Genomic DNA, 16,935 nt, shown 5'->3' with positions numbered 1-16,935 from the left:
ACTTTGCCGAGCTGCTACTTGGTCAGGGGCACACCCTGACTGAGGAGGACCTGGAGTTCTCTCATTCGGTGCTGCAGAGTCATCCGCACTCTCCCGCCCGTTTGGGAGCTTTGGTATAATCCCCATGGTCCTGACGGAGTCCCCAGCATCCACTTAGGACGTTAGAGAAAATAAGAATTTACTTACCGATAATTCTATTTCTCGTAGTCCGTAGTGGATGCTGGGCGCCCATCCCAAGTGCGGATTGTCTGCAATACTTGTACATAGTTATTGTTACAAAAATCGGGTTATTCTTGTTGTGAGCCATCTTTTCAGAGGCTCCTTCGTTGTGATCATACTGTTAACTGGGTTCAGATCACAGGTTGTACGGTGTGATTGGTGTGGCTGGTATGAGTCTTACCCGGGATTCAATATCCTTCCTTATTATGCACGCTCGTCCGGGCACAGTATCCTAACTGAGGCTTGGAGGAGGGTCATAGGGGGAGGAGCCAGTGCACACCACCTGATCCTAAAGCTTTTATTATTGTGCCCTGTCTCCTGCGGAGCCGCTATTCCCCATGGTCCTGACGGAGTCCCCAGCATCCACTACGGACTACGAGAAATAGAATTATCGGTAAGTAAATTCTTATTTATACTACGACCAGCAATCGCCTCAGCCTGGATGTGCAGTGCTGGGGTGGCTTGGTCGGATTCCCTGACTAAAAATATTGATACCCTGGACAGGGACAATATATTATTGACTATAGAGCATTTAAAGGATGCATTCCTATATATGCGAGATGCACAGAGAGACATTTGCACTCTGGCATCAAGAGTAAGTGCGATGTCCATTTCTGCCAGAAGAGGATTATGGACGCGACAGTGGTCAGGGGATGCGGATTCCAAACGGCATATGGAAGTATTGCCGTATAAAGGGGAGGAGTTATTTGGGGGCGGTCTATCGGACCTGGTGGCCACGGCAACGGCTGGGAAATCCACCTTTTTACCCCAAGTCACCTCGCAGCAGAAAAAGATACCGTCTTTTCAGGCTCAGTCCTTTCGTCCCCATAAGGGCAAGCGGGCAAAAGGCCACTCATATCTGCCCCGGGGCAGAGGAAGGGGAAAAAGACTGCAACAGACAGCTTCTTCCCACGAACAGAAGCCCTCCCCCGCTTCTGCCAAGTCCTCAGCATGACGCTGGGGCCTTACAAGCGGACTCAGGCACGGTGGGGGCCCGTCTCAAGATTTTCAGCGCGCAGTGGGCTCACTCGCAAGTGGACCCCTGGATCCTGCAGGTAGTATCTCAGGGGTACAAATTGGAATTCGAGACGTCTCCCCCTTGCCGGTTCCTGAAGTCTGCTTTACCAACGTCTACCCCCGACAGGGAGGCGGTATTGGAAGCCATTCACAAGCTGTATTCCCAGCAAGTGATAATCAAGGTACCCCTCCTACAACAGGGAAAGGGGTATTACTCCACGCTGTTTGTGGTACCGAAGCCGGACGGCTCGGTGAGACCCAATTTAAATCTGAAAGCCTTGAACACTTACATAAAAAGGTTCAAGTTCAAGATGGAGTCACTCAGAGCAGTGATAGCGAACCTGGAAGAAGGGGACTACATGGTGTCTCTGGACATCAAGGATGCTTACCTCCATGTCCCAATTTGCCCTTCTCACCAAGGGTACCTCAGGTTTGTGGTACAGAACTGTCACTATCAGTTTCAGACGCTGCCGTTTGGATTGTCCACGGCACCCCGGGTCTTTACCAAGGTAATGGCCGAAATGATGATTCTTCTTCGAAGAAAAGGCGTCTTAATTATCCCTTACTTGGACGATCTCCTGATAAGGGCAAGGTCCAGAGAACAGTTAGAGGTCGGAGTAGCACTATCTCAAATAGTACTACGACAGCACGGATGGATTCTAAATATTCCAAAATCGCAGCTGATTCCGACGACACGTCTGCTGTTCCTAGGGATGATTCTGGACACAGTACAGAAAAAGGTGTTTCTTCCGGAAGAGAAAGCCAGGGAGTTATCCGACCTAGTCAGGAAACTCCTAAGACCAGGCCAGGTGTCAGTGCATCAGTGCACAAGGGTCCTGGGAAAGATGGTGGCTTCTTACGAAGCGATTCCATTCGGCAGATTCCACGCAAGAACTTTTCAGTTGGATCTGCTAGACAAATGGTCCGGATCGCATCTTCAAATGCATCAGCGGATAACCCTGTCTCCAAGGACAAGGGTGTCTCTCCTGTGGTGGTTACAGAGTGCTCATCTCCTAGAGGGCCGCAGATTCGGCATTCAGGATTGGGTCCTGGTGACCACGGATGCCAGCCTGAGAGGCTGGGGAGCAGTCACACAGGGAAAAAATTTCCAGGGCTTGTGGTCAAGCATGGAAACGTCACTTCACATAAATATCCTGGAACTAAGGGCCATTTACAATGCCCTAAGTCAGGCAAGGCCTCTGCTTCAGGGTCAGCCAGTATTGATCCAGTCGGACAACATCACGGCAGTCGCCCACGTAAACAGACAGGGCGGCACAAGAAGCAGGAGGGCAATGACGGAAGTGGCAAGGATTCTTCGCTGGGCGGAAAATCATGTGATAGCACTGTCAGCAGTGTTCATTCCGGGAGTGGACAACTGGGAAGCAGACTTCCTCAGCAGACACGATCTTCACCCGGGGGAGTGGGGACTTCACCCAGAAGTCTTCCACATGATTGTAAACCGTTGGGAAAAACCAAAGGTGGACATGATGGCGTCTCGCCTCAACAAAAAACTGGACAGATATTGCTCCAGGTCAAGGGACCCTCAGGCAATAGCTGTGGACGCTCTGGTAACACCGTGGGTGTACCGGTCAGTGTATGTGTTCCCTCCTCTTCCTCTCATACCAAAAGTACTGAGAATCATAAGAAGGATAGGAGTAAAGACTATACTCGTGGCTCCGGATTGGCCAAGAAGGACTTGGTACCCGGAAATTCAAGAGATGCTCACGGAAGACCCGTGGCCTCTACCTCTAAGACAGGACCTGCTCCAGCAGGGACCATGTCTGTTCCAAGACTTACCGCGGCTGCGTTTGACGGCATGGCGGTTGAACGCCGGATCCTGAAGGAAAAAGGCATTCCGGATGAAGTCATCCCTACCCTGATCAAAGCCAGGAAGGATGTAACCGTACAACATTATCACCGTATTTGGCGTAAATATGTTGCGTGGTGCGAGGCCAGGAAGGCCCCTACAGAGGAATTTCAACTGGGTCGATTCCTGCATTTCCTGCAAACAGGACTGTCTATGGGCCTCAAATTAGGGTCCATTAAGGTTCAAATTTCGTCCCTGTCGATATTCTTCCAAAAAGAACTAGCTTCTGTTCCTGAAGTTCAGACGTTTGTCAAGGGAGTACTGCATATACAGCCTCCTTTTGTGCCTCCAGTGGCACCTTGGGATCTCAATGTAGTGTTGAGATTCCTAAAATCACATTGGTTTGAACCACTCACCACTGTGGACTTGAAATATCTCACATGGAAAGTGGTAATGCTGTTAGCCCTGGCTTCAGCCAGGCGTGTATCAGAATTGGCGGCTTTATCCTATAAAAGCCCTTACCTAATTTTTCATACGGACAGGACAGAATTGAGGACTCGTCCTCAATTTCTCCCTAAGGTGGTTTCAGCATTTCACTTAAACCAACCTATTGTGGTGCCTGCGGCTACTAGGGACTTGGAGGATTCCAAGTGTCTGGACGTAGTCAGGGCCCTGAAAATATATGTTTCCAGGACGGCTGGAGTCAGAAAATCTGACTCGCTGTTTATCCTGTATGCACCCAACAAGCTGGGTGCTCCTGCTTCTAAGCAGACGATTGCTCGTTGGATTTGTAGTACAATTCAGCTTGCACATTCTGTGGCAGGCCTGCCACAGCCAAAATCTGTAAAAGCCCATTCCACACGGAAAGTGGGCTCATCTTGGGCGGCTGCCCGAGGGGTCTCGGCTTTACAACTTTGCCGAGCAGCTACTTGGTCAGGGGCAAACACGTTTGCTAAATTCTACAAATTTGATACCCTGGCTGAGGAGGACCTGGAGTTCTCTCATTCGGTGCTGCAGAGTCATCCGCACTCTCCCGCCCGTTTGGGAGCTTTGGTATAATCCCCATGGTCCTTTCGGAGTCCCCAGCATCCACTAGGACGTTAGAGAAAATAAGAATTTACTTACCGATAATTCTATTTCTCATAGTCCGTAGTGGATGCTGGGCGCCCATCCCAAGTGCGGATTGTCTGCATTACTTGTACATAGTTATTGTTACAAAAATCGGGTTATTGTTGTTGTGAGCCATCTTTTCAGAGGCTCCTTCTGTTATCATGCTGTTAACTGGGTTCAGATCACAAGTTGTACGGTGTGATTGGTGTGGCTGGTATGAGTCTTACCCGGGATTCAAAATCCTTCCTTATTGTGTACGCTCGTCCGGGCACAGTATCCTGGCTGAGGCTTGGAGGAGGGTCATAGGGGGAGGAGCCAGTGCGCACCAGCTAGTCCTAAAGCTTTTACTTTGTGCCCAGTCTCCTGCGGAGCCGCTATTCCCCATGGTCCTTTTGGAGTCCCCAGCATCCACTACGGACTATGAGAAATAGAATTATCGGTAAGTAAATTCTTATTTTTAAGACTAATACATTTGGGCCTGTGATTAAAATAACAGGAGCTGGTCGGTTGGTAGTTTCTCTCTTTGCACTTTATCACTCTCCATAGCTTCATACATCTGGCCCAAAAGGGTCTATTTACTAAGCTTTGGAGAGAGATAAAGTACCAATCAGCTCCTAACTGTCATGTTACAGGCTGTGTTTGAAAAATGACAGGAAGCTGGTAGGTTGGTACTTTATCTCTCTCCACTTTCACTCCAAGGCTTAGTAAATTAGACCCCTTAGTCACATATAACATCTTCAGTTACCTCAGCTATTTTATTGCCCTAAGCAATAATTAACTTAATTCTATTATATATTAATGTTCAAGTGTGGGTGTAATTACTCTTGAAAGCACACTGTACTGTGCACCTGACCTGGAAGGAGTTCATCCATGTTAAGCCATTTATACCCCTTTTACACCGCCAGTGCCGGATCCCACCCGGGAATTGGAAACTGGTCCTTCCCGGGTGGGATCCGGCATTGGACGCTGCTGCTGGCTTCCCGGGTCGATACCGGGTTACTTGTGCGGTGTGAGAGGGGTATTACTTTCATATAAAAAAAATGCTCAGTCAGGGTTCCAAGCAGCTGATGCACATCAGGTTAGCAGATTGTGCAGTTTGGACAGAATTAACTCAGGATTTTTGTTTACACATGTGCTGCTGGGCAAGAGTTTGGCTTGTGAAATTTTGCTGATACATGCTTTGCCACAGCACTACAGTTGTATCAGGTATTTACCCAGAATACAATGGGTTGCTTACACTGTATTGAAAGGGTCATCAAGTTCGAGTACCCACTGATAAATCAGCTCGGCATATATGAAGCATAAGCACACCCCATATGTATCAACCCCTTACCAGCAAAACCTGCTATTTTAGGGACTTTGATTCGGGACTGTCCTGCTGCAGGCGTGACAGTTTGGAGATATGCAGTCAGATTGGTGCTGCCTAAAATAGTAGGAATTTGACAGGTGAATCTATAGCTTTGGTTCACATGTTTTGATTTTTTAAATTATCAACTCACAATTTTGTTACCTACCCACAATTGAGGCATTTTGTTAGGAATCCAGCCAATCAATTGACTAGAAACCAATAACCAAAGATCCCCAGTGTGCCTAAAACTTGTGGGTGTGCTGGGAGAGGTTAACACTTCTGAAGCCCTAAGATATCCCCTCCCTTCTCCTGAAAACACCTCAATAGCAGCACACCCCAGTGGCAAAGCACACAGGGAGAATGAGACACATCCTAAGATGGGTTCACTACGATATGCCGGCGGTCAGGCTCCCGGCGACCAGCATACCGGCGCCGGGAGCCCGACCGCCGGCTTACCGACAGTCTGGCGAGCGCAAATGAGCCCCTTGCGGGCTCGCCGCGCTACGCGCGCCACGCTATTTTATTCTCCCTCCAGGGGGGTCGTGGACCCCCACGAGGGAGAATAAGTGTCGGTATGCCGGCTGTCGGGATCCTGGCGCCCGTATACTGTGCGCCGGGATCCCGTCAGTCGGCATACTGAAGACCACCCCCTAAGACTGAATACACACCAGGCGGTTCGCTCGAATGGCCAATATATCGCCTACTGTATACCCAGCTTAACAGTCCTTCACTGCATATGCCAATGTGCTACCTTCCTCTGTGCAATAATAATAATAATAACAACCATATTGTCCCTCCAATAGATTTTTTTCACTCCTGAGTAAAGATAATTATCTTGAGTCATTACTGACCAGCAAACTTGACTGTAATCTACATATTGGTAATCTAGCACATAGGTTTTCAGACTGAGGGATCTATTCATAAAGCAGTGAAAAGTGAACCAGTGGCAACCAATCAGCATTGAAGTAACATTTATAATTTGCATACTATACAATTGTATGACACAGCTAATTGGTTGCCATGGGCAACTTCTCCACTGGCTCACTTCTCAACTCTTTTTTCACTGCTTCATAAATAGACCCCACGTCCTCAGGACTCAACACAGTTCACGTTTTATACTGTAGGCATCCTCACATAATCGAATGTGAAATTATTACATACCCTCCAACTGTACCTTTTTAGCAGGTACAGTACCTTTTTTTTATGGTTATGTACTGACTTTTGGCTCTCCAAACTTCCATTGACAGTATAGGAAAAGGGACGTGGCTACGCCCCCTTTGCCCATGGCCATGCCCCCTTTTCTAATTTGTACTGATTTTTATGTGTAAAATGTTGGAGGGTATGTAATTAGCTCCACCTGTGGATCTTTTAAAATGTACCGTTGAGTAGTGAATACACCTGTGCACCTGCTAGGTGACCTAGAAAACGTGAACTGTTTGGGGTCCTGAGGACAGGGTTTGAGAACCACTGATCTAGTATATATAAGGGCAGATTCAATTGTGCACGCCACCTGTTGGCCGTCCGAAGGAATGGGAATCTATCAGAACTGTTCAGTTGTTGCCCCAATAGACGCCCATTAGCCGTTGTAGACGCATTTTAATCTTGCACCTTCTAGCGGAGCGAGAAAGAACTTGGACACCTATTCAGGCTTTTTAGATGGGTTTATCCGCTTCCGCAGTTAAACCCAGGGGCTGACAGACACCTTAATTAGTAATTGCCATCTGTTTGGAGCAACAATTGAATAGCTCCGATAGATGCCCATTGCTAAAGATGCCCTACAGGGGGAGCAAAAATAATTAAATCGACCCCTAGAGTTGCACTATACACTATCACTGGCTTATTACACAGTGGGCATCTGCATAGAAAGCATCAAGGGAGAGATACATATGTGTCACTCATACCCCTTTTACACCACCTGTAATATCCTGGGATTTTGCACGGGAGCGCGCAAAATCCCGGGACTGCAGGTGGTGTAAAAGGGTCACCCCGGGTCCACTTTCCTGGGAATCCAACCTGGCACATACGCAGGGTTGGACACGTGTAAGACCCGGGAAGGAGGCGGTGTAAATGGGTAAGCCGGGTCAGTCGACCCGGCACCCATTTACAGCATGGCAGACCTCCCGTACCGCAGTGTCCGGCGGGCGGGCGGGAGGCTGGGGGTCACGGCGCACGCTGTCTATGCAGACAGCGGCGCCATGCTGGTTGCCATGCTGCGGCTGGAGACATGGCACATGCTGTCTATGCAGACAGCAATGCCATGTCTGGTGCCTGGATGCGCCGGAGGCTGGGGGCAGCACAGCAGCTTCCAGATTGCTGTGCTTGCCCCGGCGAGACGCTCCGGAGTCCCGATCTGCAGTGCGGGACGGCGCTTGGGGATGACATCATCTCTAAGCGCCGGCCCACAAGACACTGCACTCAGGTGCAGTGTAAACGGTGCCGATCCGGGAATACACTGCAGTGAAATGGGGGGAGTCCTGGGTCTGACCCAGCTTGGAACAGTGTTCCAAATCCTGGGTCAGACCCGGGATTTTGGTGTAAAAGGGGTATTAGTGAAGAGTACCAAAAATCTTTTTTTTTTTTTTTTTTCCGTGAGTAGTGTAACATCTGTACAAATGACAAGATCGTTCATTTGGGAACTAGGCAGCCTTCCAGGGTATATCATCATGTAATGCACTCTAGAAATCAATCATTGGAGCACTAGCTATAGCTTTAAATCTCATACCTCAGCTAATTGTGTTTTGAAGTAATGTTTGGCTGCAGGTCAGCGCAGAAGACATAAGATCCACAGAATCATCCCTTTTTGCAACTCGGATAAATTGCCCCTTTTACCCATGAAAGCAACGAGTGTATGTGTGCAGACGACCTATCACACACATTATATACCTACCAAGCCAACGCATGACACGTGATGTGCCTCATGGGCTAAGCGCTGCTGACGTCAAATGTAGGAGGTGGTCATAATAATGTGACTCGACCGTGTATAAAGCTGTACTGCGTATGAATATACCAATCCACACACAGCATTTTGTTCCCTAGTTGACTAAAACCCCACGTAAAATTCCTTTTCCACAGAGATTTTTATTTTTTTTGAATAGCAACTTTTGGGGCAGATAACAAGTGTTATTTTTGTTATAACTCATTACGAATGATACATGGTGCTCTAGCCAATCAGTTCCTGTCATGTGTTTGAAAAATGACAGGAGGTGATTGGCTGGACACCATTTATCTTACTTGACAAGTGATAACAAGAATATCATGCATTGTTAAATCTGCTCCTTGTTCCTTTTTAAATGTCCTTATTCCCTTTGCTAAATATATATGTAGCTTTAGATCTTTAATGTGTATTTAGGGGGGTATTCAGCTAGCTTCAGCAATTTTGGAGCTGTCGAATTTACACCCCTGAGTAAAATTCTAATTGCACGGGCATTCGCAAGGTGATTGACAGGAAGAGGCCATTTGTGGGTGGTAACTGACCGTTTACTGGGATTGTTTTGGAAAAACGCATGCGTGCCCAAGCGTTTTCAGGGAGGGTGTGTGGTGTCAGCTCCGGCTCCAATCAGCCTGATTCTATCGCACTTGAGGAGTAAGATTTTTAGCGAGCTCAGCAATCAGATCTTAATGACCCCCATAAAACGGTAACTGAACATCACAAACTACAACATATAAAAACAAGAGTACACAGACACAAAAATAAAATATAATTACTGTGCCCCTGCAGGCTCCTATTCCTGTCATCTACCTCACATATAACCAGAGACTGAGATCGTCAGAACTGCCTTTGTTTTCTGCCTGGGTACCTCCATCACTATTTTGTCTTACTAGGAGGATACAAGTTTTGACAGCTGTCATCTTAAATTCCCAAATCTGTCTATTAATAATATATTATAAAGATAAAAATCTCCCTCTAGATGCTTTCATGGGATGAGAGTCTCATCCACTATTAAATGTATTACAGTAACAAAATCTGGTTTAGCAAAGCAAGGAGTTATGGAGTAATGTAAAACTGTACGAGTGATATTCTTATTATAATTCGTTATGAATGGTAAATGGTGTGCCAGCCAATCAGCTCCTAATTGTCATGTGTTTGAAAAATGACAGGAGTTGATTGTCTGGAGCACCATTTAACATTTGTAATGAGTTATAACAAGAATGTCACTCGTTGTTATATTTGCCCCTTATATTCCCAAATCACATTCCACTATATCTTCAGTAACAACGTTCCGTATTAATTTTCCTCAGAAATAACTTTCCATGCTACCTTACCCCCAGTCACATTCCATGGCCCTTATCACCAGCCATGACATTATATCTTACTCAATCACCACTTCATTTCCTCAGGTACATGCTACACAACAACACTCCGTGCTTCCTTTCCCTAGTCATAATACTCCACTCTCCCTTTGTCCAGTCACAATATTCCACTCTCTTTGTCCAGTCACAATATTCCACTTTCTTTGTCCATTCACAACACTCCATCAACCCTTTTCTCTTACGTCCCAGAGGATACTGGAGATCCATTTAGTACCATGGGGTATAGACGGGTTCACTAGGAGCCATGGGCACTTTAATAATTTGATAGTGTGGGCTGGCTCCTACCTCTATGCCTCTCCTACCAGACTCGGTTTAGAAAATGTGCCCGGAGGAGTCGGTCATCCTTATGGAAGTTCCTGAAGAGTTTTCTGCATTTATTTTTCTGTTTGTTACTTTCAGGCAGAACTAGATGGCACCAGCCTGCCTGCTTCGTGGGACTCGGGTGGGGGGGTGGGGGGCGGACTTTGGGGGAGGTGCACTAAACTACCTCAGCCAGTATAAAAAAGTGGGTAGACCACGCGCCTCTGAGGGGGCGGGACTTCACTATGAGCAGATCCAGCAGCTCACCAGCGCCATTTCTCATACGTCCTAGAGGATGCTGGGGATGCTTCAAGAACCATGAGGTATAGACGGGATCCGCAGGAGACATGGGCACTTTAAGACTTTGAATGGGTGTGAACTGGCTCCTCCCTCTATGCCCCTCCTCCAGACACCAGTTTAGATTCTGTGCCCAGTGAGACTGGTCACACACAGGGGAGCTCTACTGAGTTTCTCTGAAAAGACTTTATGTTAGGTTTATTATTTTCAGGGAGCACTGCTGGCAACAGTCTCCCTGCATCGTGGGACTTAGGGGAGAGAAGCAGTCCTACTTCTGTGAGTTTCAAGGCTCTGCTTCTTTGGCTACTGGACACCATTAGCTCCAGAGGGTCTGATCGCTAGGTACGCCTAGATGCTCGTTCCCAGAGCCCGCCGTCACCCCCCTTGCAGAGCCAGAAGTCAGAAGACAGGTGAGTAGAAGAAGAAAAGAAGACTTCAGTGACGGCTTTGAGGTACCGCACAGCGGCAGCGCTGCGCGCCATGCTCCCACACACGCAGGCACTGTAGGGTGCAGTTCGTGCGGGGGGGCGCCCTGGGCAGCAGATAAATCCTCATATAAGACTGGCAAAAGATAATATAGGTGCCTAGGCACTATATACAACCCCCGCCAGTATAAATATTTCAAAGAAAAAGCGGGGCTGAAGCGCGCCATTAAGGCGGCGGGGCTTATCCCTCACAGCTGGTTTCAGCGCCATTTTCTCTTCATAGAGGCGCTGGTCCTTCCACACTACTGTACAGAGTGAAAAACGAGGGGGGGCACAGTTGGTTGGTGTAATATATGTTAAAAAATAAAAAAGCACAATGTATAATGAGCGCTGAAAAATGAGCTGGTTAACTCTTTCTGTGTTTCCCTGACAGAATGTGCTGAGGTCTATCCCTTATAGCCAGTGTAATGTTGGTAGGTGTTGCTACACGTGTGTCGGCATAGCTGAGGCTGAGTACTCTGCCACAAACGGCTGGGGGAATGACTCTGCCGGCACCGCCGACTCCTGATGGTACTTGGTACATGTAAATAAGTGTCAGCATGTAAGTAGATGTATATTTTCCCAAAAGAAAACTATATGGGAGACACAGACGTGTGGGGGTGACCCTGTCGGCACCAACAATATCTGCCTGGGTAAAAATTGGCATGATAATGTGATGCATATCAGAAACGGCTATACCTATATGTATATGTATGTATAGTAAGGTTGCATAGGTCTGTGGCACGACCACAGACGTAGCAATATTTATGGAGGGTGTCATATTCATAGAATATATTTCCCTCAGACCCCTCGGGGTCGCAAAAATGTCATTTTGCCCAGTTACTACTCCCTGAGATCGACACGTATACTGTTTCTTATGTCGACCATATTGTTTCCTGATTAGATCCACAAAATCGGCATTCAGTACAGGTTTCATACACATTAATAATGTATTAACGTCACTAGAGACTCTGCTGTTCCTGACAAAAGGATATATATATAGATATATATTATATATATATATATGTGTGTGTGTTATATATATATATATATATGTATATATATATATATATATATATATATATATATAGAGCGATACAACCCGGCACTCCAAGGGACAGCGTCACCAATAAATAACTTGCTGGGGTGCCCTCCATGAGAAAATGAATCCCCAATGTATACAGAAAAAAGAGGCGGCACTCCCAGCGTTTTTAAAGTGCAAAAAATATCTTTTTAGTCAAGAACGACGTTTCGGGGGGTCTCACCCCGTCATCAGGATAACATGTGCATCTTACAAGAACAAACATTTATACTTACATGCCGCCCGTTCCCCGCCCGCCAACGGCCGCAGTCCACGGACGCCAACAGCTACTTCCGGGTTCAGGACCCTGACGTCACCGGAAACAGTGAGATCACGTGAGTCTGCGCCGGGAGGTCTGAGGGAGACGAGCAGCACGTGTTTACATGTCACCATAGTAACAATACACAAACATGTGAACACACAGATAAGATGTGAGAAAAAAGCCCCACAATAAAAATAAGTGCAAAACAACATTATAGTGACAATAAACATTAAAAGCACCACGAGTGGACTGAACTACATGTATAAAGATTAATAATAAAAATACTTAATAGTAACTATTTAAATGAACGCAGACAAGCTTAAAGATTCATTCAGCCCCTTGGGGTTCACGGTGTCAAGAGTAAAAATCCACCACGGGGTAAGAAGCTGCTACAACTAGAGGCGTGGTGGATTTTTACTCTTGACACCGTGAACCCCAAGGGGCTGAATGAATCTTTAAGCTTGTCTGCGTTCATTTAAATAGTAATGTGTGTTTTTTCTAAGATCGTTTTCATACATTTTTAACTATGTGCAGATTCTGGACTGTAGTTTATTAATTGCCCAATGTTCATTAATAGGAGTATCACAGTCCAGTTCGTCATATATCCAATCCACTGACTCCGTGGCTGTCATGGTAGTAGAGTTAGTTTATACTGTGTAGTGTAGTCAGTTAACTATGAGACATGATACACAATCAGATTAATAGTGCAGGTTAGATGAAGATATGGTTGTTACGTTCCGGACCTGTTACTATTAAGTATTTTTATTATTAATCTTTATACATGTAGTTCAGTCCACTCGTGGTGCTTTTAATGTTTATTGTCACTATAATGTTGTTTTGCACTTATTTTTATTGTGGGGCTTTTTTCTCACATCTTTTCTCTATCGTCCTAGTGGATGCTGGGGTTCCTGAAAGGACCATGGGGAATAGCGGCTCCGCAGGAGACAGGGCACAAAAAGTAAAGCTTTAGGATCAGGTGGTGTGCACTGGCTCCTCCCCCTATGACCCTCCTCCAAGCCAGTTAGATTTTGTGCCCGGCCGAGAAGGGTGCAATCTAGGTGGCTCTCCTAAAGAGCTGCTTAGGAAAGTTTAGCTTAGGTTTTTTATTTTACAGTGAGTCCTGCTGGCAACAGGATCACTGCAACGAGGGACTTAGGGGAGAAGAAGTGAACTCACCTGCGTGCAGGATGGATTGGCTTCTTGGCTACTGGACATCAGCTCCAGAGGGACGATCACAGGTACAGCCTGGATGGTCACCGGAGCCTTGCCGCCGGCCCCCTTGCAGATGCTGAAGTAAGAAGAGGTCCAGAATCGGCGGCAGAAGACTCCTCAGTCTTCTAAAGGTAGCGCACAGCACTGCAGCTGTGCGCCATTTTCCTCTCAGCACACTTCACACGGCAGTCACTGAGGGTGCAGGGCGCTGGGAGGGGGGCGCCCTGGGAGGCAAATGAATACCTATTTTGGCTAAAAATACCTCACATATAGCCTCCGGAGGCTATATGGAGATATTTAACCCCTGCCAGAATCCGTTAAGAGCGGGAGACGAGGCCGCCGAAAAAGGGGCGGGGCCTATCTCCTCAGCACACAGCGCCATTTTCCCTCACAGAAAGGCTGGAGGGAAGGCTCCCAGGCTCTCCCCTGCACTGCACTACAGAAACAGGGTTAAAACAGAGAGGGGGGGCACTAATTTGGCGATATGCTTATATATATATTAAGATGCTATAAGGGAAAACACTTATATAAGGTTGTCCCTATATAATTATAGCGTTTTTGGTGTGTGCTGGCAAACTCTCCCTCTGTCTCTCCAAAGGGCTAGTGGGTCCTGTCCTCTATCAGAGCATTCCCTGTGTGTGTGCTGTGTGTCGGTACGTGTGTGTCGACAGGTAGGAGGACGACGTTGGTGAGGAGGCGGAGCAATTGCCTGTAATGGTGATGTCACTCTCTAGGGAGTCGACACCGGAATGGATGGCTTATTTAGGAAATTACGTGATAATGTCAACACGCTGCAAGGTCGGTTGACGACATGAGACGGCCGACAAACAATTAGTACGGTCCAGACGTCTCAAAAACACCGTCAAGGGTTTTAAAACGCCCGTTTACTTTAGTCGGTCGACACAGACACAGACAGGGACACTGAATCCAGTGTCGACGGTGAATAAACAAACGTATTCCTTATTAGGGCCACACGTTAAAGGCAATGAAGGAGGTGTTACGTATTTCTGATACTACAAGTACCACAAAAGAGGGTATTATGTGGGATGTGAAAAAACTACCATAGTTTTTCCTGAATCAGATAAATTAAATAAAGTGTGTGATGATGCGTGGGTTCCCCCCGATAGAAAATTATGGGCGGTATACCCTTTCCCGCCAGAAGTTAGGGCGCGTTGGGAAACACCCCTTAAGGTGGATAAGGCGCTCACACGCTTATCAAAACAAGTGGCGGTACCGTCTATAGATAGGGCCGTCCTCAAGGACCAGCTGACAAGGCTGGAAAATATAATAAAAAGTATATACACACATACTGGTGTTATACTGCGGCCAGCGATCGCCTCAGCCTGGATGTGCAGAGCTAGGGTGGCTTGGTCGGATTCCCTGACTAAAAATATTGATACCCTTGACAGGGACAGTATTTTATTGACTATAGAGCATTTCTATATATGCGAGATGCACAGAGGGATATTTGCACTCTGGCATCATGAATAAACGCGATGTCCATAACTGCCAGAAGATGTTATGGACACGACAGTGGTCAGGTGATGCAGATTCCAAACGGCACAGTATGGCCGTATAAAGGAAGAGGACTTGTTTGGGGTCGGTCCTTCGGACCTGGTGGTCACGGCAACTGCTGGAAAATCCACCGTTTTTTACCCTAAGTCACATCTCTGCAGAAAAAGACACCGTCTTTTCAGCCTCAGTCCTCTCGTCCCTATAAGATCATATCTGCCCAGGGATAGAGGAAAGGGAAGAAGACTGCAGCAGGCAGCCTATTCCCAGGAACAGAAGCGTTTCACCGCGTCTGACAAGTTCTCAGCATGGCGCTGAGACCGTACAGGACCCCTGGATCCTACAAGTAGTATCCCGGGGGTACAGATGGGAATGTCGAGACGTTTCCCCTTCGCAGGCTCCTGAAGTCTGCTTTACCAAGTCTCCCTCCGACAAGGAGGTAGTATGGGAAAAAATTCACAAGCTGTATTCCCAGCAGGTGACAATTAAATTACCCCTCCTACTACAGAAAAGGGGTATTATTCCACACTATATTGTGGTACTGAAGCCAGAAGGCTAGGTGAGACTTATTCTAAAAAATTTTTTTTGAACACTTACAAAGGTTCAAATTAAGATGAAGTCACTCAGAGCAGTGATAACGAACCAGGAAGAAGGGGACTATATAGTGTCCCGGGACATCAGGGATGCTTACCTCTATGTCCCAAATTTGCCCTTCTCACTAAGGGTACCTCAGGTTCGTGGTGCAGAACTGTCACTATCAGTTTCAGACGCTGCCGTTTGGATTGTCCACGGCACCCCGGGGTCTTTACCAAGGTAATGGCCGAATTGATGATTCTTCTTCGAAGAAAAGGCGTCTAAATTATCCCTTACTTGGACGATCTCCTGATAGGGGCATAGTCCAGGGAACAGTTGGAGGTCGGAGTAGCACTATCTCGGATACTGCTACAATCAGCACGGGTGGATTCTAAATATTCCAAAATCGCAGCTGATCCCGACGACACGTCTGCTGTGCCTAGGGATGATTCTGGACACAGTCCAGAAAAAGGTGTTTCTCCCGGAAGAGAAAGCCAGGGAGTTATCCGAGCAAGTCAGGAACCTCCTAAAAACAGTGCATCATTGCACAAGGGTCCTGGTAAAAATGGTGGCTTCCTACGAAGCAATTCCATTCGGCAGATTTCACGTAAGAACTTTTCAGTGGGATCTGCTGGACAAATGGTCCGGATCGCATCTTCAGATGCATCAGCGGATAACCCAATATCCAAGGACAAGGGTGTCTCTCCTGTGGTGGTTATAGAGTGCTCATCTTCTAGAGGGCCGCAGATTCGGCATTCAGGATTGGATGCTGGTAACCACGGAGCCCAGCCTGAGAGGCTGGGGAGCAGTCACACAAGGGAAAAATTTCCAGGGAGTGTGATCAAGTATGGAGACTTTTCTCCACATAAATATACTGGAGCTAAGGGTAAATTTATAATGCTCTAAGCTTAGCAAGACCTCTGCTTCAAGGTCAGCCGGTATTGATCCAGTGGGAAAAACATCACGGCAGTCGCCCACGTAAACAGACAGGGCGACACAAGAAGCAGGAGGGCAATGGCAGAAACTGCAAGTACTTTTCGCTGGGCGGAAAATCATGTGATAACACTGTCAGCAGTTTTTCATCCCGGGAATGGAAACTGGGAAGCAGACTTCCTCAGCACGACCTCCACCCGGGAGAGTGGAAACTTCATTGAGAAGTTTTTTCCACATGATTGTAAACCGTTGGAAAATACCAAAGGTGGACATGATGGCGTCCCGTCTGAACAAAAAAAACGGGACAGGTATTGCGCCAGGTCAAGAGACCCTCAGGCAATAGATGTGGACGTTCTGGTAACACCGTGGGTGTACCAGTCGGTGTATGTGTTCCCTCCTCTGCTTCTCATACCTAAGGTGCTGAGAATTATAAGACGTAGAGGAGTAAGAACTATACTCATGGCTCCGGATTAGCCAAGGAGGACTTGG

At 47.1% G+C, this 16,935-nt stretch overlaps 1 protein-coding gene across 1 annotated transcript in view; it reads left to right on the top strand.

Annotated features, from left to right (window-relative positions):
* The window catches only part of CDC42EP4 (CDC42 effector protein 4), a 72,427-nt gene that overhangs the window by 36,474 nt on the left and 19,018 nt on the right, over positions 1-16,935 (top strand). The gene's annotated exons all lie outside the window — the stretch shown is intronic.

The sequence above is a fragment of the Pseudophryne corroboree genome, chromosome 3 (genome assembly GCF_028390025.1).
Source record: "Pseudophryne corroboree isolate aPseCor3 chromosome 3, aPseCor3.hap2, whole genome shotgun sequence".
Classification (NCBI taxonomy): domain Eukaryota; kingdom Metazoa; phylum Chordata; class Amphibia; order Anura; family Myobatrachidae; genus Pseudophryne; species Pseudophryne corroboree.
The sequence above is the reverse complement of the archived record's forward strand: the minus strand, read 5'-3'. Positions and strand labels throughout refer to the sequence as shown.